This window comes from Hyla sarda, chromosome 4 (genome assembly GCF_029499605.1).
Source record: "Hyla sarda isolate aHylSar1 chromosome 4, aHylSar1.hap1, whole genome shotgun sequence".
Lineage (NCBI taxonomy): Eukaryota > Metazoa > Chordata > Amphibia > Anura > Hylidae > Hyla > Hyla sarda.
Genome location: NC_079192.1, coordinates 217,857,724 through 217,882,201, shown reverse-complemented (window position 1 = coordinate 217,882,201; position 24,478 = coordinate 217,857,724). Strand labels below are relative to the sequence as shown.

The 24,478-nt window shown below is 46.3% G+C and overlaps 1 protein-coding gene across 2 annotated transcripts in view; it reads right to left on the bottom strand.

The window, feature by feature from the left end:
* The window catches only part of LHFPL3 (LHFPL tetraspan subfamily member 3), a 219,337-nt gene that overhangs the window by 30,978 nt on the left and 163,881 nt on the right, over positions 1-24,478 (bottom strand). The window lies entirely within an intron of this gene.

The following is a 24,478-nucleotide window of genomic DNA, read 5'->3' as shown; positions in this document are numbered from 1 at the left end:
CCGTAGATTTTTGGGCAAAATGACTGACATCATTACAAAGTAGAATTGGTGGCACAAAAAATAAGCCCTCATATGGATTTTTAGGTGCAAAATTCAAAGAGTTATGATTTTTTTAAAGGCAAGGAGCAAAACACGAAAATGCAAAAACGGAAAAACCCCCGGTCCTTAAGGGGTTAAGCATTAATAACTCTGGGATGCTTTTACCTTTCATTCTGATTCCAAGACAGTTTTTTCGTGACATATTCTTCTTTATGTTAGTGGTAACATTTTGTCGATACTTGCATAATTTCTTGGGAAAAAATTCCAAAATTTGATGACAAAAATTAAAAATTTTGCATTTTTCTAACTTTGAAGCTCTCTGCTTGTAAGGACAACAGACATTCCAAATAAATTATATTTTGATTCACAAATAAAATATGTCTACTTTATGTTTGCATCATAAAGTTGACATGTTTTTACTTTTGGAAGATATCAGAGGGCTTCAAAGTTCAGCAGCAATTTTCCAATTTTTCACTAAATTTTCAAAATCTGAATTTTTCATGGACCAGTTCAGGTTTGAAGTGGATTTTAAGGGCTTTCTTATTAGAAATACCCCACAAATGACCCCATTATAAAAACTGCACCCCTCAAAGTATTCACAATGACATTCAGGAAGTGTGTTAACCCTTTAGGTGTTTCACAGGAATAACAGCAAAATGAAGGAGAAGATTCAAAATCTTCATTTTTTACACTTGCATGTTCTTGTAGACCCAGTTTTTGAATTTTTACAAGGGGTAAAAGTAGAAAAATCCTCTCAAAATTTGTAACGCAATTTCTCTCGAGTAAGGAAATACCTCATATGTGTATGTCAAGTGTTCGGCGGGCGCAAGAGAGGGCTCAGAAGGGAAGGAGCAACAACGGGATTTTGGAGAGTGAGTTTTTCTGAAATGGTTTTTGGGGGCATGTCACATTTAGGAAGCCCCTCTGGTGCCAGAACAGCATAACCCCTCCCCCCATGGCATACCATTTTGGAAACTACAACCCTCAAGGCATGTAACAAGGGGTCCAGTGAGCCTTAACACCCCACAGGTGTTTGACGACTTTTCGATAAAGTTGGATGTGTAAATGAAAAAAAAAAAATTCTTACTAAAGTGCAGTTTTTCTCCCAAATTTACAATTTTTTATAAAAGGTAATGGGAGAAAATTCCCCCCCAAATTTGTAACCCCCATCTCTTCTGAGTATGGAAATACCCCATGTTAGGACGTAAAATGCTCTGCGGGCGAACTACAATGCTCAGAAGAGAAGGAGTCACATTTGGCTTTTGGAAAGCAAATTTTGCTGAAAAGGTTTTTGCCGGGCATGTTGCATTTAGGAAGCCCCTATGGTGCCAGAACAGAAAAAAAAAACACATGGCATATTATTTTGGAAACTACACCCCTCAAGGAATGTAACAAGGGGTACAGTGAGCCTTAACACCTCACAGGTATTTCATGACTTTTTGTTAAATTTGGATTTGTAAATGAAAAAAAAAAATTTTTTTTTTCACTAACATGCAGGTTTTTCCCAAAATGTTACATTTTTACAAGGGGTAATAGGAGAAAATTACCCCCAAAATTTGTAACTGAGTATGGAAATACCTCATGTGTGGACGTAGAGTGCTCTGCGGGCGAACTACAATGCTCAGAAGAGGAGGAGCGCCATTGAGCTTTTGCAAAGAGAATTTGTTTGGAATGGAAGTTAGGGGCCATGTGCGTTTACAAAGCCCTCCGTGGTGCCAGAACAGTGCCCCCCCCACATGTGACCCCATTTTGGAAACTATACCCTCACAGAATTTAATAAGGGGTGTAGTGAGCATTTATACCCACTGGCATTTGACAGATCTTTGGAACACCTGTGGGGTGTTAATGCTCACTATATCCCTTGTAACGTTCCGTGAGGGGTGTAGTTTCCAATATGGGTCACATGTGGGTATTTATTTTTTTGCATTAATTTCAGAACCGCTGTAAAATCAGCCACCCCTGTGAAAATCACCAACTTAGGCCTCAAATGTACACAGTGCGCTCTCACTCTTGAGCCTTGTTGTGCGCCCACAGAGCATTTTACCAAGGGCACAAATCCCTTTAAGGTGAACCCCCCAAAATAAAATATAACTTTTATTGTATTATTATATAAAATGATGACAAGTGATTAAAACCACAAATTTCACAGTTCCAGATAAGTAATGAATTCTGGGATTAACCCAGTAATTTCCTGTCTTATGGGTCTGCAGTACCCAAACAAATGGAATCTGTGAAATTGATTAAAATCAGAAATTTGCCTCCTCTACTAGTTTCGGCGCATCTGCGCCGTCCTCAGGAGGAATATGTGGCAAAAAATTTGGGGGGGGGGGGGATCCACTTACCCATCCTATTTTGCAATCACCAATATAAAAGATACCTCATGTGATCAATCAATTATATGCCATACTTAGACTATGTGCATAATATGCAAATTGCCAATGATCATACTTAGGCTGTAGCTGTGTACAGAGAAACAAAAATATTTTTTGGTTGTCATTAAAAAGTATGGGTAAGTATCAAAACATACCAATGTGTGCAGCACAAATGCATGATGTAACCTGACATTACATATGACAGTATGCTTAAACTAGGGACTTGGGGGGAGAGAACCTACAGCAAAGAGGGGGAAGATAGTGTAGATAGAGTGGTGGGAATTATAAATGTACCTGGGGGTGGAGCGGAGGGAGGGGTTAGAATAGTTAATAGGAATAGGCTTCATAGGAAAATAAAACTTACACCCTTGAATCCCATTAACCCCAATAACATAAAGGATGGAAATGTAAAGTGTATGTTCACAAATGCCAGAAGCCTAGCAAATAAAATGGGGGAGCTTGAGGCCTTGATACTGGAGGAACATATTGATATAGTTGGGGACACTGAGACATGGCTGGACTCCTCGCATGACTGGGCTGTCAATCTCCAGGGGTTTACATTGTTTCGCAAGGATAGAATGAACAGAAAAGGTGGTGGAGTCTGTCTGTATGTAAGAAGTGGTATGAAAGTCAGTGTGAACGATTCCATAGTGTGTGATGATTTTGAGGAGGTGGAATCACTGTGGGTAGAATTACAAAAGGAGGGCAATACTGAAAAAATAATATTTGGGGTAATCTACAGACCCCCTAATATCACTGAAGAGATAGAAGGTTGGCTGCATAAACAAATAGAGAGGGCTGCCCGGGCAGGTACAGTGGTAATAATGGGAGATTTTAACTATCCAGATATAGATTGGGGTCCGGGGTTGGCTAAAACTACAAAGGGGTGACAATTCCTAAATTTATTGCAGGATAATTTTATGGGCCAGTTTGTGGAGGACCCAACAAGAAGTGATGCCTTGTTGGATCTGATCATTTCCAACAACGCAGAGCTGGTTGGTAATGTAACTGTGCGGTCACAATATAGCGATCACAATATAGTTACTTTTGACTTAAAATGTATAAAACAAAGACAGGCGGGGAAGGCAAAAACATATAACTTTAAAAAGGCAAACTTCCCTGGGCTGAGGGCTGCACTACAGGACATAGACTGGGGGGAGGTGTTGTCAAATACTGATACAGAAGGTAAATGGGACATCTTTAAATCAACTCTAAATAACTATACAGCTAAATATATACCAAAGGGGAACAAATATAAACGATTAAAACTAAATCCTACATGGCTGACAAATGATGTTAAAAGAGCAATAAACAACAACAAAATAGCCTTCAAAAAATACAAATCTGATGGGTCAGCCATAACATTTAAACAGTACAAAGAGCTTAATAAAATCTGTAAAAATGTAATAAAAACAGCAAAAATTCAAAATGAGAGACAGGTGGCCAAAGAAAGCAAAACTAATCCTAAGTATTTTTTTAGATATATAAATGCAAAAAAACCAAGGACAGAGCATGTAGGACCCCTTAATAATGATAATGGGGAGGTTGTCACAGGCGATCAAGAGAAAGCGGAGCTACTGAATGGGTTCTTTAGTTCTGTATACACTATGGAAAAAGGAGCTGACATTGGCCAGTCAGTGCTGGTAACACATCATGTAATGTACTGAACTGGCTTAATGTAGAGATGGTACAAGGTAAGTTAAGTGATATAAATGTAAGCAAATCTCCAGGGCCAGATGGATTGCACCCAAGAGTTCTTAGAGAGGTAAGATCAGTAATATCTGTACCCCTGTTCATGATATTTAGAGATTCTCTGGTGTCTGGTATTGTGCCAAGGGACTGGCGCAAGGCGAATGTGGTACCAATCTTCAAAAAGGGCTCTAGGTCTTCCCCAGGAAACTATAGACCGGTGAGTTTAACGTGCATTGTGGGTAAATTGTTTGAAGGACTTATAAGGGATTACATACAGGAATACATAGGGGATAATAGTATTATAAGTGATAGCCAGCATGGGTTTACTAAGGATAGAAGTTGTCAAACCAATCTAATTTGCTTTTATGAAGAGGCGAGTAGAAGCCTTGACAGAGGAATGGCTGTGGATATAGTGTTTCTGGATTTTGCTAAAGCATTTGATACTGTCCCTCATAGACGTCTGACAGGTAAGTTAAGGTCTTTGGGCTTGGAAACTTTAGTTTGTAACTGGATTGAACACTGGCTCATGGATCGTACCCAGAGAGTGGTGGTCAATGATTCGTACTCTGATTGGTCCCCGGTAATTAGTGGTGTACCCCAAGGTTCAGTACTGGGCCCGCTGTTGTTTTATTTATTTATCAATGATATAGAGGATGGTATTAACAGCTCTGTTTCTATCTTTGCAGATGACACCAAGCTTTGTAGCACGGTACAGTCTATAGAGGATGTGCATAAGTTACAAGATGACTTGGATAGACTAAGTGTCTGGGCATCCACTTGGCAAATGAGGTTCAATGTGGATAAATGTAAAGTTATGCATCTGGGTACTAATAACCTGCATGCATCGTATGTCTTAGGGGGGATTAAACTGGCAGAGTCACTGGTAGAGAAGGATCTGGGTGCACTTGTAGATCACAGACTACAGAATAGCATGCAATGTCAGGCTGCTGCTTCCAAAGCCGGCAGGATATTGTCATGTATCAAAAGAGGCATGGACTCGAGGGACAGGGACATAATACTCCCCCTTTATAAAGCATTGGTACGGCCTCACCTGGAATATGCTGTTCAGTTTTGGGCACCTGTCCATAAAAGGGACACTGCGGAGTTGGAAAGGGTGCAGAGACGCGCGACTAAACTAATATGGGGCATGGATCATCTTAGCTATGAGGAGCGATTAAAGGAGTTACAATTGTTTAGTCTTGAGAAGAGACGTTTAAGGGGGGCATATGATAAACGTATATAAGTATATTAATGGCCCATACAAAAAATATGGAGAAAAACTGTTCCAGGTTAAACCCCCCCAAAGGACGAGGGGGCACTCCCTCTGTCTGGAGAAGAAAAAGTTTAGTCTAAAGGGGCGACACGCCTTCTTTACCATGAGGACTGTGAATTTATGGAACGGTCTACCTCAGGAACTGGTCACAGCAGGAACAATTAACAGCTTTAAAACAGGATTAGATACATTCCTGGAACAAAATAACATTAATGCTTATGAAGAAATATAAAATCCCATCCCTTCCCCAATTTCGCGCCACACCCTACCCCTTAATTCCCTGGTTGAACTTGATGGACATATGTCTTTTTTCGACCATACTAACTATGTAACTATGTAACTTATCTGAACCAAATGGTGTGAACAGGAAAAAGTCTTGATGCATTTCTTGCCTCATTCATCAGGAGACAATGGGGGACATTGATGGTCTCATGGAGATAATCATGAGAATGATGGCTGGTCTGGGATTCATAATGTCTGGGATACAGAAGGATACCAGATGTTCCGCAGACATAGTGGAGGAGGTGTCCACCTGCTTTTTATATGGTTCTGACAGGGGAGTGAGACAATCAAGTATTCCTAATGGGCTCTCTTGTCCGTCATCAGAGGAAAGGTCATCATTGCGTCGCTGATGACTCCGATCATGTGATCTATATGCCCGTATATACGTAACGGCTGTGTATCGGCGTTGTAAACTGAGTGAATGATCAGACAAACACAATCTAACCGATCACTTGACCGCAGTGTTTGTTGAGCTGTGCTATCTTAGTGGTCCTACTGGACCTGAGAACTGAGACTCTACCTCTTGTTTTCCATGCGGCACCAGAGTCATATGATCGGGATGACTTCTGTTTTGCCTGCGCAACAAACACTGCAGTTATGTCAACGGTTAGACTGTGTTTGCCAGATGACGCAATATAGAACCTGGACCAGACATCTAGTAAGTCTCCTAATTGTGGAAGCATTCACTTTAAGTCTCCTGATTGTAGGAGCAGACATACATGTCGCATGAGGGCACATCCCCCGATGCGAATCCCGGACCCGCCGGAGGAAAAGAGTGGGTGGCCAGAGCGCTCGCCACAACAGTACCCCTCCCCCTTTGGTCTCCTCCTCTTTTTGGGTCTTAGAAAATATAGGAGCAAATTGTGGTCCAGAATATTCTCCTCCAGCTCCCATGACCTCTCCTCAGGACCGAACCCCTTCCAGTCTACTAAAAAAAATTGTTTCCCCCTTAAGGTTTTAGTTGCTAAGATTTCCTTGACTTCAAAAATATCCCAGGAACCAGAGACTGGAGAGGAAACAAAGTGTTTTTGTGAAAACCGATTAAAGACAACTGGTTTGAGGAGGGAGACATGAAAAGAATTCGCAATACGTAAGGAGGCAGGAAGGCGAAGCTTATAAGATACAGGATTGATTCTATGCAAAACCTCTTATGGTCCCAGGAAGCGAGGACCCAACTTATAACTGGGAACCCTAAAACAAAAATACTTAGAGGAGAGACAGACTTTGTCACCAGGAGAGAAAGTTGGAGGAGGTTTTCTCTTCTTATCCGCTTGGGATTTCATATGGGAAGAGGTGTGAAAGGAAGAGCGGCGGGTCTCCTGGCAGATGGACATAAAATCCCGTACTTGATCAATGGCTGTGTCAGGTTCCGGACTGGTATGCAGGGAGGACACGTGAGTGGATGCTCTGTGTCAGTGAGGCGATGGCGTGGGCCGTACCAGGGGAACGGAATCTAAGAGTTTACTGGTCTTCACAAGAGCCCACCGCAAAGCGGGATGGACTTGCTGCGGCAGGTAACCCCCAGGTCGTTCCACCCGATAGCGACTCAACCTCACTGACAGCTGAGACAGGCGCGGTACACAAGGACAAGGCAAGGCGAGGTCAGACGTAGCAGAAGGTCAAGGCAGGCAGCAAGGTTCCTAGTCAGGGGCAACAGCAAGGGTCTGGATACACAGGCTAGGGATACACACAAAACGCTTTCTCAGGGCAATAGGGCAACAAGATCCGGCAAGGACAGGAAGGGGGAGTGGGTTTTTATGTGTTGGGAAGTGATTACACTTGATTGGGCCAGGCAACAACTAGTGGTGCACTGGGCCTTTAAATTTTAGAGAGCCGGCGCGCGCGCGCCCTAAAGAGCGGGGCCGCGCGCGCCGGGACAGGATAAAAGGAGGACGGGGCAGGTGAGAGGATTGGGATGCGACCCACGGGCGGCCGCGTCCTGCCACGCGGATCGCATCCCCGCCGGTGATACTAGAGCAGCGCTCTCGGTCAGCGGGTCTGACCGGGGCGCTGCACCCAGGAGAACGCCGCAAGCGCTCTGGGAAGGAACAGGGACCCGGAGCGCTCGGCGTAACAGTACCCCCCCCCTTGGGTCTCCCCCTCCTTTTGGAGCCCAAGAATCTGCGGACGAGAATGTTGGCCTCATGTTCCAAGGACCTCTCTTCTGGACCACAATTCTCCCAATCAATTTAAAAAAATCTTTTACCTCGGACGACCTTGGAGGCGAGGATCTCTTTGACATAGAAGACATCAGAGGAGCCAGAAACAGGAGCAGGAACAGTGACCTTGGGAGAATAACAGTTAAGTATGAGAGGTTTGAGAAGAGAAACATGGAAAGAGTTGGGAATACAAAGAGGAGAAGAAAGATGGAGCTTGTAGGAGACAGAATTGATTTGATTTTTGATTTTAAATGGCCCGAGGTACCGAGGACCAAGCTTGTAGCTAGGGACACGGAAACAGATGTATTTGGCAGAGAGCAATACTTTGTCACCGGGGGCAAAGACAGGAGGAATTCTTCTCTTTTTATCACCATGTCTCTTCATGCGAGATGAGGCCAGTAAGAGCGACTTTTGAGTTTCCTTCCAGATAGAGGAGAAGTCTTGTGTCAATTCTTCTACGGCAGGAACACCAGAGAAAGTGAGAGTGGGGAGGGGGGAAGTGGATGACGGCCGTAGACCACAATAAATGGAGATTTGGAGGAGAATTTTTGAAATTGTAAGAGAATTCAGCCCAGGGTAGAAGGTCAACCCAATCATCTTGACGGGAGGAGACAAAATGCCGCAGGAAGTCACCAAGAATCTGGTTCACTCTTTCTACTTGTCCATTGGATTGAGGATGATAAGCTGAAGAAACATTTAATTTGATTTTTAATTGACTGCAGAGTGCCCTCCAAAATTTTGAGACAAATTGAACGCCTCTATCAGAGAAGATATGCGTGGAAAGCCCGTGGAGACGAAATATTTGCAGAAATTTTTTTTTGCCAATTGTGGCGCAGAAGGAAGACCTGGAAGCGGGACAAAATGAGCCATTTTGGAAAAACGATCAACGACCACCCAAATGACAGTGTTGCCATGTGAAGAAGGGAGGTCAGTGATGAAGTCCATAGCTATATGGGACCATGGCTGTTCAGGCACAGGCAGATGAAGGAGAAGACCAGCAGGCTTCTGGCATGGAGTTTTGTCACATGCACACGCTGTACAGGCCCGTACGAAATCGGTCACATCTTTCTCCAGAGAAGACCACCAATAGTGTCTGGCAATTAACTGTATGGACTTTTTAATTCCAGCATGACCAGCCAGATGGGAGGAATGACCCCATTTGAGAGTCTGGAGGCGAAGACGTGGAGGAACATAAGTTTTTCCCGGAGGAATTGGCACCAGAGAAGCAGGAGCAGAGGAGATCAGACACTCTGGAGGTATGATGTGCTGAGGAAGAGCTTCGGATTCTGAGGCATCGGTGGAACATGAAAGAGCATCAGCTCTGACATTCTTGTCCGCAGGACGAAAATGAATTTGAAAATTGAAATGGGAAAATAACAACGACCATCTAGCCTGGTGAGGATTTAACCGCTGGGCGGATTGAAGATAGGATACATTTTTATGGTCTGTGTAGATGGTGATGGGATGAAGGGATCCTTCCAGAAGATGTCTCCACTCCTCAAGTGCCAACTTAATGGCCAATAGTTCATGGTCTCCTATGGAATAGTTTTTTTCAGGAGGAGAAAAAGTTTTGGAGAAAAATCCGCAAGTGACGTTTTTTCCCTTAGCGTTTTTTTGAAGAAGGACAGCTCCGGCTCCAACTGAGGAGGCGTCAACCTCAAGAAAAAAAGGCTTCAGAGGATCTGGCCTGGACAAGACTGGTGCAGAGGCAAAGGCGGCCTTAAGGCGATTGAAAGCTTCATCCGCTTGGGGAGGCCAGGACCTCGGATTCGCGTAGTCAGTGCCACAATAGGAGCAACGATGGTAGAGAAGTGGGGAATGAACTGGCGATAGTAGTTGGCGAATTCGAGGAAGCGCTGGATAGCACGAAGTCCAGAGGGGCGAGGCCAATCCAACACCGCAGAGAGTTTGTCAGGATCCATTTGAAGACTCTGACCGAAGACTAGGTATCCCAGAAAAGGTAGAAAGCTGCGTTCAAAAAGACATTTTTCAATTTTGGCGTATAGATGATTTTCACAAAGGCGCTGGAGCACTTGACGGACATGGAGCCGGTGTTCCTCTAGGTTGGAGGAAAAAAATAGGATGTCATCTAAATAGACAACAACGCAAGTATACAGTAAGTCCCGAAAAATTTCATTAACAAAATCTTGAAAGACTGCAGGGGCGTTGCAAAGTCCAAATGGCATGATGAGATATTCGAAGTGGCCATCTCTGGTGTTAAAAGCGGTTTTCCACTCATCACCTTCACGAATTCTGATGGGGTTATAAGTGCCTCTAAGGTCAAGTTTAGTAAAAATTTTTGCTCCGCGTAGACGATCAAAGAGTTCCGAGATGAGAGGTAGAGGATAGCGTTTTTTTACTGTGATTTTATTAAGGCCACGATAGTCTATGCAAGGGCGTAGAGATCCGTCTTTTTTGGCAACGAAGAAGAATCCAGTCCAGGCTGGAGAAGATTTCCTGATGAAACCTCTCTTTAGATTCTCCTGAATGTAATCGCCCATGGCCTGAGTCTCTGGAGTGGAGAGTAGATAGATTCTGCCACGGGGCGTGTGTGGTACCAGGGAGCAAGTCAATAGGGCAGTCGTAGGGTCGGTGCAGTGGTAAGATTTCCGCCTGCTTCTTGCAAAAGACATCAGAATAGTCCTGATGGATCTTTGGAAGGCCAGGCACTGGTGTGGCGATGGGGACTTGGCTGGCAGGAACAAACTTAAGGCAATGTTTGTGGCAGGAAGAGCCCCAAGTTTTAATGTCACCAGTGGTCCAGTCGAGGGTAGGAGTGTGACGCTGGAGCCAGGGCAAGCCAAGAAGAATCTCAGAGGTACAGTTAGGCAATACGAAGAATTAAATTTTTTCTTGATGGAGAGCACCAACGGTCATGAGCAGGGGTTCAGTGCGGTAACGCACGGTGCAGGCCAGATTTTCTCAGTTTACAGACGAAATGAAGAAAGGTTTGATGAGACGGGTAACTGGAATATTGAATCTGTTGATGAGTGAGGCTTCGATAAAGTTTCCTGCTGAACCTGAGTCCAGGAAGGCCACTGCAGAGAAGGAAGAATTAGCGGATAGTGAAATCCGCACTGCTATAGTCAGATGTGGAGAGGATGAATTCACACCTAGCAACGCCTCTCCCACGTTAACTAGGTGCGTGCGTTTCCCTGACGCGGAGGATGAATAGGGCAGTCCTTTAGGAAATGTTCGGTACTAGCACAGTACAGGAACAAATTTTCATTTCTGAGGCGAATCCTCTCTTCTTGGGTCAGGCGGGACCGATCCACTTGCATAGCCTCCTCGGCGGGAGGCACAGGAATAGGTTGCAGAGGACTCTGGAAGAGAGGTGCCAAGCGATGAAACCGCCTGGTGTGAATAAGATCCTTTTCCTGACGGAGCTCCTGGCGTCTTTCAGAGAAACGCATATCAATGCGGGTGGCCAAGTGGATAAGCTCAGACAAGGTAGCAGGAATTTCTCGTGCGGCAAGAACATCTTACATGTGGCTGGATAAACCTTTCTTGAAGGTCGCGCAGAGGGCCTCATTGTTCCAAACAAGCTTCCTGCTGAACCTGAGTCCAGGAAGGCCACTGCAGAGAAGGAAGAATTAGAGGATAGTGAAATCTGCACTGCTATAGTCAGATGTGGAGAGGATGAATTCACACCTAGCAACGCCTCTCCCACTTTAACTAGGTGCGTGCATTTCCCTGACGCGGAGGACGAATAGGGCAGTCCTTTAGGAAATATTCGGTACTAGCACAGTACAGGCACAAATTTTCATTTAAGCGGCGAATCCTCTCTTCTTGGGTTAGGTTGCAGAGGACTCTGGAAGAGAGGTGCCAAGTGATGAAACCGCCTGGTGTGAATAAGATCCTTTTCCTGACGGAGCGCCTGGCGTCTTTCAGAGAAACGCATATCAATGCGGGTGGCCAAGTGGATAAGCTCAGACAAGGTAGCTGGAATTTCTCGTGCGGCCAGAACATCTTACAATTGGCTGGATAAACCTTTCTTGAAGGTCGCACAGAGGGCCTCATTGTTCCAAACGAGCTCAGAGGCGAGGGTGCGGAACTGTCTGGCATATTCGCCCACCGAAGAGCTCCCTTGAACGAGATTCAGAAGAGCCGTCTCGGCTGAGGGAGCCCGGGCTGGCTCCTCAAAGACACTGCGTACTTCGGAGAAGAAGGACTGGATGGAAGCAGTGGCAGGATCGTTGCGGTCCCAAATCGGTGTGGCCCAGGACAAGGCCTTTCCAGATAATAAACTGACCACGAAAGCAACCTTAGACTGTTCTGTGGGGAACTGGTCCGACATCATCTCGAGGTGCAGGGAACATTGGGACAGGAACCCACGGCACAGCTTAGAGTCCCAGTCAAATTTCTCAGGAAGAGACAGGCGGACTCTAGAGGTAGAAGCGGCAGCTCGTAGTGGAGGAGATGCTGGAGCTGGCGGAGGTGATGGTAGAGGCTGTGGAGGCAGAAGCTGCTGGAGCATGGCAGCCAACTGCGACAGCTGCTGTCCTTGTTGGGCGATCTGCTGAGACTGCTGGGAAACCACGGTGGTGAGGTCTTGGCAGCGGTACCTCAGCGGGATCCATGGCCGGATCTACTGTCAGGTTCTGGACTGGTATGCGGGGAGGACACGTGAGTGGATCCTCTGTATCAGCGAGGCAATGGTGTGGGCCGTACCAGGGGAACGGAATCTAAGAGGTAACTGGTTTTAACCAGAGCCCGCCGCAAAGCGGGATGGACTTGCTGCGGCAGGTAACCCCCAGGTCATTCCACCTGATAGCGACTCAACCTCACTGACAGCTGAGACAGGCGCGGTACACAAGGACAAGGCAAGGCGAGGTCAGACGTAGCAGAAGGTGAAGGCAGGCGGCAAGGTTCGTAGTCAGGGGCAACAGCAAGTGTCTGGATACACAGGCTAGGGATACACACAAAATGCTTTCTCAGGGCACTAGGGCAACAAGATCCGGCAAGGACAGGAAGGGGGAGTGGGTTTTTATGTGTTGGGAAGTGATTACACTTGATTGGGCCAGGCACCAATTAGTGGTGCACTGGCCCTTTAAATTTCAGAGAGCCGGCGCGCGCGCCCTAGAGAGTGGGGCCGGGCATGCCGGGACAGAAGGAGGATGGGGCAGGTGAGAGGATTGGGATGCGACCCGCGAGCGGGAGCAGCGTCCTGCCACGCGGATCGTATACCCATCGGTCATACTAGAGCAGCGCTCCCGGTCAGCGCGTCTGACCGGGGCGCTGCACGCAGGAGAACGCCGCGAGCGCTCCGGGGAGGAACAGGGACCCGGAGCGCTCGGCATAACAGGCTGGCACACTAGAAAAGGCTGGAAGAGTAATACAAGGAAGATGTCCATAGACCACAAAAAATGGAGATGTCTTTGTGGACTCAGAGTCTTTGTGAATGTAAGAAAACTCTGCTCAAGGCAAAAGATCGACCCAATCATCCTGTCGAGCCAAGACAAAATGACAACGATAGTCTCCCAGAAGCTGGTTCACTCTCTCCACCTGGCTGTTGGTCTGAGGGTGATAGGCAGAGGAAAAGTCAGATGGAAGACCTGGTAAAGGAACAAAATAAGCAATTTTAGAGAATCGATCGACCACCACCCAGATGACTGTATTATTGCAGGAAGATGGAAGATCGGTAATAAAGTCCATAGCTATGTGAGACCAAGGAGTCTCCGGGATGGGCAAAGGTTGAAAGAGATCCGCTGGTTTCTGTCGTGGAGTTTTGTCGCGGGCACAGGTAACACAGGAACAGACAAAATCGGTAACATCGCGTTCAAGGGTGCGACCACCAGTAATGCAGAGACATAAGTTGAATGGACTTCCTTACTCCAGAATGACCAGCCAGCAAAGAAGAATGGGGGACATGTATCAAAGATTTATGCGCAAAATCTTGCGTAAGCTGTTTTTATTGTGTCTTTTTTTTGCGTACATTCGGGTGGAGCATTTCCTCCAGATGTGTATGTTTCGGTGTACCTTGGAGTGACATATTTAGTAGACACAAATTTATTAACTGCATACATTTCATTTACCCGCAGAAATCTAGCACAATGGCCATATTTTTTATGCAAATATAAGCCATCTTGGACTGCACGTAGCAAGATGCTCTAAATCCTCAATTTCATTTTTCAAAGAGTGGTGGTATGAGGAGATTACTATATTTGCCTGCAATTTATGAAACTCATTGCGTTTAATTGATAAATGTAGCACATCTGCGCATAATTAAGAATTCGGCAAAAGGGGTAAACTGCTTCTACCATACACAAATAATGATAGATATCCCCCAATGTCTCCAATTAAAGACTCTAGGTCTCAGTTGAATAGGCACAAAAGATTTTGCAGGTGGGAATTGCTGAAGACTGGCAGGAGCTGCAGAAATCAGATGCTCTAGAGGAACAATATGCCTTGGAGTGGAGTCCAATCCTACCACATCGAAGGACCTAGCTCTCACGTTTTTGTTCGCAGGGCGGAAAAGAATAAAGAAATTAAACATGGAAAACAAGAGACATCTAGCCTGTCGAGGGTTTAGACGCTGAGCAGACTGTAGATATAGGAGATTCTTATGGTCAGAATAGATGCTGACCGGATGAGAAGAACCTTATATTAAATGTCGCTACTCTTCTAAGGAAAGCTTAATAGCAAAGAATTCCCAATCTCCAATGGAGTAACTCCTCTCTGCAGGAAAGAAAGTCATGGAGAAGAAGCCACAGGTTACAATTTTGCCCTTGGAGGTTTTCTGAGTTAACCTGTTAAGGACATAGGACGTTCTCTAACGTCCCCACTACCTGGGCTTTAATGCCCAAGGACGTTAGAGAACGTCCTGTTGTATTTCCGGTCTCTGCCGCTCGCCGGGCAGAGATCGGAACTGGATGCCTGCTGAAATCCTTCAGCAGGCATCCAGGGCAAACGCCGAGAGGGGCCATGTAGGCCCCCCATGTCGGCGATCGCCGCAAATCGCAAGGGAAATCGCCCTTGCGATCTGCGGCGATACCGGGCTGATCGGGTCTCTGGGACCCGACCGCCCGGTAATTTCTCATGATCCCGGCTGTCACAGACAGCCAGGACCATGCTGGAGTATCGGAGCGAGGTGGCAAGCCTGCCACCTCCTCCGATCCCCTGCGATCCGTCGGTTAACTAACCGACCAATCCCAGGATGGGGGGGCGGTTACTTCCTCCCGCCCTGCCCGGCCCCTGGAAGTCCGGAGAGGACGGGAGGAAGACCGGAGGACGCGGCGGGGGACGGGGGAGTGCTGGGGACCGGCCCCGGTACTTACCTCGTCCCTGAAGACCCGGATCCAGACGGCGGCAGCGGCGACAGGTGAGTTGATCTTCAGCCGCGGTCGGGCCCTTTACAACAATGCACGTCGCCGTAAAGCGACATGCATTGCTGTAATGGGACCCTGTAAACTACAACTCCCAGCATGCCCAGACAGCCCTTGGCGTCTGGGCATGCTGGGAGTTGCAGTTTTGCAACATCTGGAGGTCCACAGTTTGGAGACCACTGTGCCCTTCCAGATGTTGCAAAACTACACATCCTCAGCATGCCCTTACTGTCCAGGCATGCTGGGAGTTGTAGTTCTGTAACATCTGGCCCTTCAGATGTTGCAGAACTACAACTCCCAGCATAACTGGACAGTTTTGGCATACTGGGAGTTGTAGTTTTGCAACATCTGGAAGGGCACAGATTGGGAACCACTGTATTAGTGGTCTGCAAACTAGTCCTCCAGATGTTGCAAAACTACAACTCCCAGCATGCTGGGAGTTGTAGTTCGGCAACATCTGGCTCTAAAGATGTTGCCGAACTACTACTCCCAGCATGCCTGAGAATGCTGGGAGTTGTGGTTTTGCAACAACAGGAGGCACACTGGTTGGGAAACATTGTCTGTTTCCTAACTCAGTGTTTCCCAACCGTGTGCCTCCAGCTGTTGCAAAACTATAACTACCAGCATGCACTGATAAACTGTGCATGCTGGGAGTTGTAGTTTTGTAACAGCTGGAGGTCCCCCCCTGTGAATGTACAGGGTACATTCACATGGACAGGGGGCTTACAGTGAGTATCAGGCTGCAAGTTTGCGATGCAGCAAATTTTGCGCGGCAGCTCAAACTCGCAGCGGGAACTCACTGTAACCCCCCGCCCATGTGACTGTACCCTAAAAACACTACACTACACTACACTAACACAAAATAAAATAAAAAGTAAAAAAAACACTACATATACACATACCCCTACACAGCCCCCCTCCCCTCCCCAATAAAAATGAAAAACGTCCGGTATGCCACTGTTTCCAAAATGGAGCCTCCAGCTGTTGCAAAACAACAACTCCCAGTATTGCCGGACAGCCGTTGACTGTCCAAGCATGCTGGGAGTTTTGCAACAGCTGGAGGCACCCTGCTTGGGAATCACTGGCGTAGAATACCCCTATGTCCACCCCTATGCAAATCCCTAATTCAGGCCTCAAATGCGCATGGCGCTCTCACTTTGGAGCCCTGTCGTATTTCAAGGCAACAGTTTAGGGTCACATATGGGGTATCGCCGTACTCGGGAGAAATTGTGTTACAAATTTTGGGGGGCTTTTTCTCCTTTAACCCCTTATGAAAAGGTGAAGTTGGGGTCTACAACAGCATGTTAGTGTAAAAAAATAAATTTTTTACACTAACACGCTGGTGTTGCCCTATACTTTTCATTTTGACAAGAGGTAAAAGGGAAAAACGCCCCCCAAAATTTGTAATGCAATTTCTCCTGAGTACGGAGATACCCCATAAGTGGGCGCAAAGTGCTCTTGGGGCGCACAACAAGGCCCAGAAGGGAGAGTGCACCATGTACATTTGAGGTGATTTGCACAGGGGTGGCTGATTGTTACAGCGGTTTTGTCAAACGCAAAAAAAAAACAAAAAAACACATGTGACCCCATTTCGGAAACTACACCTCTCACGGAATGTAATGAGGGGTGCAGTGAGAATTTACACCCCACTGGTGTCTGACAGATCTTTGGAACAGTGGGCTGTGCAAATAAAAAAAATTTGTACAGCCCACTGTTCCAAAGTTCTGACAGACACCAGTGGGGGGTAAATGCTCACTGTACCCCTTGTTACGTTCCTCAAGGGGTCTAGTTTCCAAAATGGTATGCCATGTGGGGGTTATTTTGCTGTCTTGGCACCATAGGGGCTTCCTAAATGCGACATGCCCCCCGAGCAAAATTTGCTGTCCAAAAGCCAAATATGACTCCTTCTCTTCTGAGCATTGTAGTTTGCCCGTAGTGCACTTCAGGTCCACTTATGGCGTACCTTCATACTCAGAAGAGATGGGGTTACAAATTTTGGGAGGTATTTTCTGCTATTAACCCTTGCAAAAATGTGAAATTTGGGGGGAAACACACATTTTAGTGAAAAAATATATATATTTTTTTACATATGCAAAAGTCGTAAAACCCATGTGGGGTATTAAGGCTCACTTTATTCCTTGTTACGTTCCTCAAGGGGTCTAGTTTCCAAAATGGTATGCCATGTGAGGGTTTTTTGCTGTTGTGGCACCATAGGGGCTTCCTAAATGCGACATGCCCCCCGACCAAAATTTGCTCTCCAAAATCCAAATATGACTCCTTCTCTTCTGAGCATTGTAGTTCGCCCGTAGTGCTCTTCAGGTCCACTTATGGGGTACCTTCATACTCAGAAGAGATGGGGTTACAAATTTTGGGGGTATTTTCTGCTATTAACCCTTGCAAAAATGTGAAATTTGGGGGGAAACACACATTTTAGTGAAAAAATATATATTTTTTTTTACATATGCAAAAGTCGTGAAACACCTGTGGGGTATTAAGGTTCACTTTACCCCTTGTGACGTTCCCCAAGGGGTCTAGTTTCCAAAATGGTATGCCATGTGGGGATTTTTTGCTGTTCTGGTACCATAGGGGCTTCCTAAATGCAACATGCCCCCCAAAAACCATTTCAGAAAAACATACTCTCCAAAATCCCCTTGTCGCTCCTTCGCTTCTGAGGCCTCTACTGCGCCCGCCGAACACTTAACATAGACATATGAGGTATGTGCTTACTCGAGAGAAATTGGGCTACAAATATAAGTATAAATTTTCTCCTTTTACCCCTTGTAAAAATTCAAAAATTGGGTCTACAAGAACATGCGAGTGTAAAAAATGAAGATGGTGAATTTTCTCCTTCACTTTGCTGCTATTCCTGTGAAACACCTAAAGGGTTAAAACGCTGACTGAATGTCATTTTGAATACTTTGGGGGGTGCAGTTTTTATAATGGGGTCATTTGTGGGGTATTTCTAATATGAAGACCCTGCAAATCCACTTCAAACCTGAACTGGTCCCTGAAAAATAGTGAGTTTGAAAATTTTGTGAAAAATTGGAAAATTGCTGCTTAACTTTGAAGCCCTCTGGTGTCTTCCAAAAGTAAAAACACGTCAATTTTATGATGCAAACATAAAGTAGACAAATTGTATTTGTGAATAAATTTTTTTTTAATTTAGAACATCCATTTTCCTTACAAGCAGAGAGCTTCAAAGTTAGAAAAATGCTAAATTTTCAATTTTTTCAGCAAATTTTGGAATTTTTCACTAAGAAACGATGCAAGTATCAACAAAATTTTACCAATAACATAAAGTAGAATATGTCACGAAAAAACAATCTTGGAATCAGAATGATAGGTAAAAGCGTCTTAGAGTTATTAATGCTTAAAGTGACAGTGGTCAGATGTTCAAAAAACGCTTCGGTCCTAAGGTGTAAAATGGCCTGGTCCTTAAGGGGTTAAAACGGCTCACGCTGCCCACGGATGAAGCGTCTACCTCCAAAGAGAAGGGTTTCTCCGGATCTGGTCTTGAAAGGACGGGTGCAGAAGCAAATGCTGACTTTAACCCCTTAAGGACCCGGGGCTTTTTCCGTTTTTTCATTTTCAATTTTTCCTCCTTAACTTTAAAAAATCATAACTCTTTAAAATTTTCACCTAAAATTCTATATGATGGCTTATTTTTTGCGTGAGTAATTCTACTTTGTAATGACATTAGTCATTTTACCCAAAAATCTACGGTGAAACGGGAAAAAAAATCAATGTGCGACAAAATTGATGAAAAAACACTATTTTGTAAGTTTTGGGGGCTTCCGTTTTTACGCAGTACATTTTTCGGCAAAATTATACCTTATTTTTATTCTGTAGGTCCATATGGTTAAAATGATACCCTACTTGTATAGGTTTGATTTTGTATCACTTCAGAAAAAAATCATGAATACATGCAGGAAAATTTATACGTTTAAAATGGTCATCTTCTGACCCCTATAACTTTTTTATTTTCCTGTGTTCAGGGTGCTATGAGGGCTAATTTTTTGCAGAAGATCAAGATGTCATCAGGGTACATAACAACACACGTGTAGAGAAGATCTCTGAAGATATTGTTGACAAATTCTTGGAAGATAACTGGAGCATTACAGAGAATGAATGGCATCACTAGATACTCAAAGTGTCCATCTCAGGTATTAAAGGATGTCTTCCATTCGTCTCCCTCATGGATTCGGATAATCCAACTTGGAGAAAACCTTGGCACCCCGTAGACGATCAAAAAATTCAGAAATTAAAGAAAGAGGATAGCGATTTTTGATTGTCATCTTGTTTAGACCCCTGTAGTCAATACAAGGACGGAGAGAACCATCCTTCTTCCCTATAAAGAAGAATCCAGCTCTAGCAGGAGATGAGGACTTTTGGATAAAGCCCTTTTGGAGGTTCTCCTGGATATGTTTTACCATAGCTTGTGTTCCAGGAAATCACAATGGATGGATTCTTCCATGGCGTGGTCCCAGGCTGTAAGTCAATAGGACAGTCGTAGGGACGATGTGGAGGAAGAGTCTCGGCCTGCTTTTCGCAGAATACATCTGAATAATCTTGATATGGAAGAGGCAGGCCTGGCATAGAAAAGGGCGAAGAAACAGACTTAGGCTGGGTAGACACAAGATTTTGGAAGAAAGGTCCCCAGCGGGTGACCTCACCAGATTTCCAGTCGAGAAGTGGAGTGTGACGTTGAAGCCAAGGAAGACCGAGAAGAAGCTCAGAAGTACAATGAGGTAGCACACAGAACTCAATCTTTTCCTTATGTAACAAACCCACTTGCATAATGAGAGGTTCAGTGCGGAATAGCACCGTACAGTTCAGGTTTTCTCCATTGACAAAAGAAATGTACAATGGCTTAGGAAGCCGAGTCACTGGAAGACGATGTTTATGGACCAGGGAGGCATCAATAAAATCTCCAGATTCCAAAAAGGCAGACGCGGAGAAAGATGTCTTGGCAGGAGTATAAACTAGAACCGGCATGGTCAAACAAGGAGAGGTAGTATTCAAACCCAGGGACGCCTCTCCCACGTGTCCTAGGTGTGAGCGTCTCCCGGACGATGAGGACATATAGAACAGTCTTTGAGAAAGTGCTCCGGACTAGCACAATATAGGCACAAATTCTCATTGTGTCGACGGGATCTTTCCAGCTGTGTTAAGCGAGACTGATCCACCTGCATTTCCTCTTTGGCAGGAGGCAAAGGAGATGGTAGAGGTGAACATTGGAACACGGGTGCCAGACGAGGAAATCGCCATGTTCGGACAGGTTCTCTTTCCAGACGAAGTTCTTACTGCCTCTCGTCAACACGCACATCGATTCAAGTGGCCAAATGGATAAGCTCACTCAGGGTAGACAGAGGATCACGAGCAGCGAGAACATCCTTGATTCTACCAGACAGTCACCTTTTAAATGTAGCACACAAGGCTTCGTCGTTCCAAAAGTGCGGAATTGAACTGCGTAGTCTCCAACAGAGGAGTTCCCTTGGCTGAGGTTCAGAAGTGCCATCTCGGCCGAGGAGGCCCGTGCGGGTTTTTCAAAGACATTGCGGAATTCTGAGAGGAAGGCCTGCAGGTTTGAATACACTGGATCATTACGATCCCAGAGAGGAGTAGCCCAGGCCAGGGCTTTACTGGACAATAGTCTGACCACAAAGGCCACTTTAGATCGCTCAGTCGGAAACTGATCCACCATGAGCTCCAAATGCATAGAGCACTGAATCACAAAGCCTCTACAGAGCTTGGGATTTCTCTCATACTTCAAAGGTAAAGATAAACGAAGCTTGGACCCGGAAGAAGCTGCTGGCACTGGAGAAGACACTGGAGCTGGTTGTGGCTGCTTTTGCGAGGCAAGAAGCTGTTGCATTATGGCTGACAACTGGTTCCACTGTTGAACTTGATGTACCAACTGTTGTGACTGTTGAGCCATGACGGTGGAAATGTCCGAGACATCAGGCAAAGGCACCCTAGCGGGATCCATGGCCGGATCTTACTGTAACACTCATGGAGATAGTGTATCCGCTGTACCTGCTTGGAAGATGATGTGGGCTGTACCAGGGAGCGGAGTCTAAGGTGCCGCTGGTTTTTACCAGAGCCCTCCACAGCGGGATGGACTTGCTGCGGCAGGCGGCGCCAAGGTCGCTACCCCTGGCACGACTCTTCCACACAGGCTGCTGTGATGAAACGTAGCACAGGAAGGATGAGGCAACTCATAGTCAGGACTAGCAGAAGGTCAGGGATGGCGCCACAGATGTGTGGTCAGGAAACGTAACAGGAGGTCCGTAGGTAGGCAGCACAGAAACAAGGTCAGGTCACGAAGCGGAAGGTCAGAACAAAGGCAGGGCTATACAAAGTAATGCTTTCCCTTGGGCACAGGGCACACAAAGATCTGGCAAGAGGTAGAGGGAGATGCACATACTTATAAGGAAGGGACAGGTGCAAACACTAATTAAGGGAGCACTGGCCCTTTAAATCTCTATGCTCCTGTGTGCCCTAGGAGGCGGGAGCGGGCCGGGGAACAGAACTAGTGGAGAAGCCAGCAGGAATCAATGGGTAAATGACAGCCCGCGATTTGCATGCAGGCGCGTCCCGCAATGCGAATCCTGGACCCGCCGGAGGAAGGAGGAGGAGAGCGCTCACAGCCGAAGCGCTCGCCACAACAAATGCTTTTCATGAACTCCACCAATGTTACAAATTACAAGAATAAAATTAAATCTTGGTGGGAAGTTCAGACTCTGGAGAATTACCGTATTTATCGGGGTATACCACGCACCGGCCTATAACACGCACCCTCATTTTACCACCGATATTTGGGTAAAAAAAGTTTTTTACCCAAATATCCATGAAAAAATGAGGGTGCGTGTGTGCGCGTGTATACCCCGATATACCCCCAGGAAAGGCAGGGGGAGAGAGGCCGTCGCTGCCCGCTTCTCTCCCCCTGCCTTTCCTGGGGTCTAGAGCGCTGCTGTCGGCCCTTCTCACCCCCTGGTTATCGGCGCCGCTGCCCGTTCTGTCCCCCTGACTATCGGTGCCGGCGCCGATAGCCAGGGGGAGAGAAGCGGCGCCGACAGCCAGGGGGAGAGAAGGGGCAGCGGCACCCATTGCCGGCGCCGCTGCCCCATTGCCTCCCCCCATCCCCGGTGGCATAATTACCTGAGTCCGGTCCGCGCTGCTCCAGGCCTCCGTCGTGCGTCCCCAGCGTGGTTGCTATGCACGGCGCGGCGCTCTGACGTCATGCGCCGCGCCGTTCAGCGCATAGCAATGACGCCGGGGACGCACGACGGAGGCCTGGAGCAGCGCGGACCGGACTCAGGTAATTATGCCACCGGGGATGGGGGGAGGCAACGGGGCAGCGGCGCCGGCAATGGGTGCCGCTGCCCCTTCTCTCCCCCTGGCTGTCAGCGCCGCTTCTCTCCCCCTGGCTATGGGCGCCGGCACCGATAGTCAGGGGGACAGAACGGGCAGCGGCGCCGATAACCAGGGGGTGAAAAGGGCCGACAGCAGCGCTCTAGACCCCAGGAAAGGCAGGGGGAGAGAAGCGGGCAGCGTCGGCCTCTCTCCCCCTGCCTTTCCTGGGGGTGTATCGGCGTATAACACGCACACAGACTTTAGGCTAAAAATTTTAGCCTAAAAAGTGCGTGTTATACGCCGATAAATACGGTACTCAGAGATTTAGGGGGTAATTTAGTTGTTATGAACCATACCAACTATAGGAAAATGTGTTTGGACTTTCTATCCTCGAGGGATAGCTCTGCTATCCTTCTGACAGATCCCACTTCTCGTCATCTTGAAGAGCTCAGGAATTTGCTGAATGAGGCCAAACAGATCCAGCTGATTGATTCAAAAGAGTTTAACGACCTCTGCCCCAAACATTCTCGATTGGCAACATTTTGTTGCCTCCCCAAGATCCACAAAGGGGTAGAAAAACTCAAAGGACGGCCAATCGATTCAGGTAATGGTTCCCTGACTGAGGCATTAGGAGTATACGTGGACGAGATACACAGGAATTTTGTAACATCATTGCCCTCTTATGTCAGGGACACCATGGATCTCCTGAAATGTATTGAAGGAATACAGGTGGATGACTCTGTCCTCCTCATCAGTATCGATCAGGAGGCTCTATATAGTTTGATTCTACATGAACAGGGCCTAAAAGCAGTTGAATACTATTTAGCTTCCAGGAGGAATTTTTTCCAAGCACATAATAATTTTGTCATCAAACTTGTTGAATATATCTTGACCCACAAGGTCTTCACTTTCGATGGGAAGACCTACCACCAGCTCAGGGGGACTGCGATGGGCAGCCCCTGTGCCCCCACGTATGCAAATCTCCTCCTGGGCTGGTGGGAAGACACTGTGGTCTTCCTACCAGATGATAACATCTGGACATCAAACATCATGATGTGAGCAAGATATATCGATGAAATTTTTGTACTATGGACCGGTCATAAAGAGCAATTCTTGAACTTCATGGGGTTTCTGAATGTTAACCAGCTAGGCCTGAAATTCACTTACGAGATTGGTCAAAACTCACTTCCATTTCTTGATGTTCTCATATAAAAGGGTGAAGGGGATAGTTTATCGACCACACTATATCGTAAAGCGACTACAATCAACAGTTTATTAAATTGATCAAGTTTTCACCCTTTGGCACTCAGAAGGGGTATTCCCAAGGCGCAATATCTTAGATTACACAGTAATTGCTCCTCGGAAGTGGAGTTCCATAACCAAGCCAAGAAGCTATGACGATCAGTCTAGTGAAATCTACAACATCTTATGTAAACATTGGTCCATCTTGCAGGCTGACCCCATACTTAGACAAACTTTTGTCCACACGCCCACTGATCACATATCGGAAAGATCAGTGTCTACAGGACCGTTTAGTACACAGCCGCTACACCAGACCCACTTCTGCTTCATCATGGCTTTAACTTCGTATATGTGGCAACTTCAAGTGTAGTGGCTGTCGTGCTTGCCTATTCATGTCATGCCAAAACTAAAACTGTCACCTGCTCTGTGACAGGAATACCGTACACCATCAGGGATTTTGGCAACTGCCGGTCGAAGGGACTAGTCTATCTTTGCCCATGTGACTGCCCCTTAGACTACATTGGCAAGACTATACGCGAATTTCGCGGATGTATGTGTGAACATGTAAATGATATAAAACATGCACGCGCTACCCCTATAGCGAGGCATATTCATGAGTTCTGTTAGGGGGATCCCCAATGTTTGAAATTCTCCACTGTTGAAATCCTACGCCCATCCAATCGAGGGGGGGGGGGTGATTTTGACAGGCTTCTCATACAGGAGACAGAAATGCTGTCT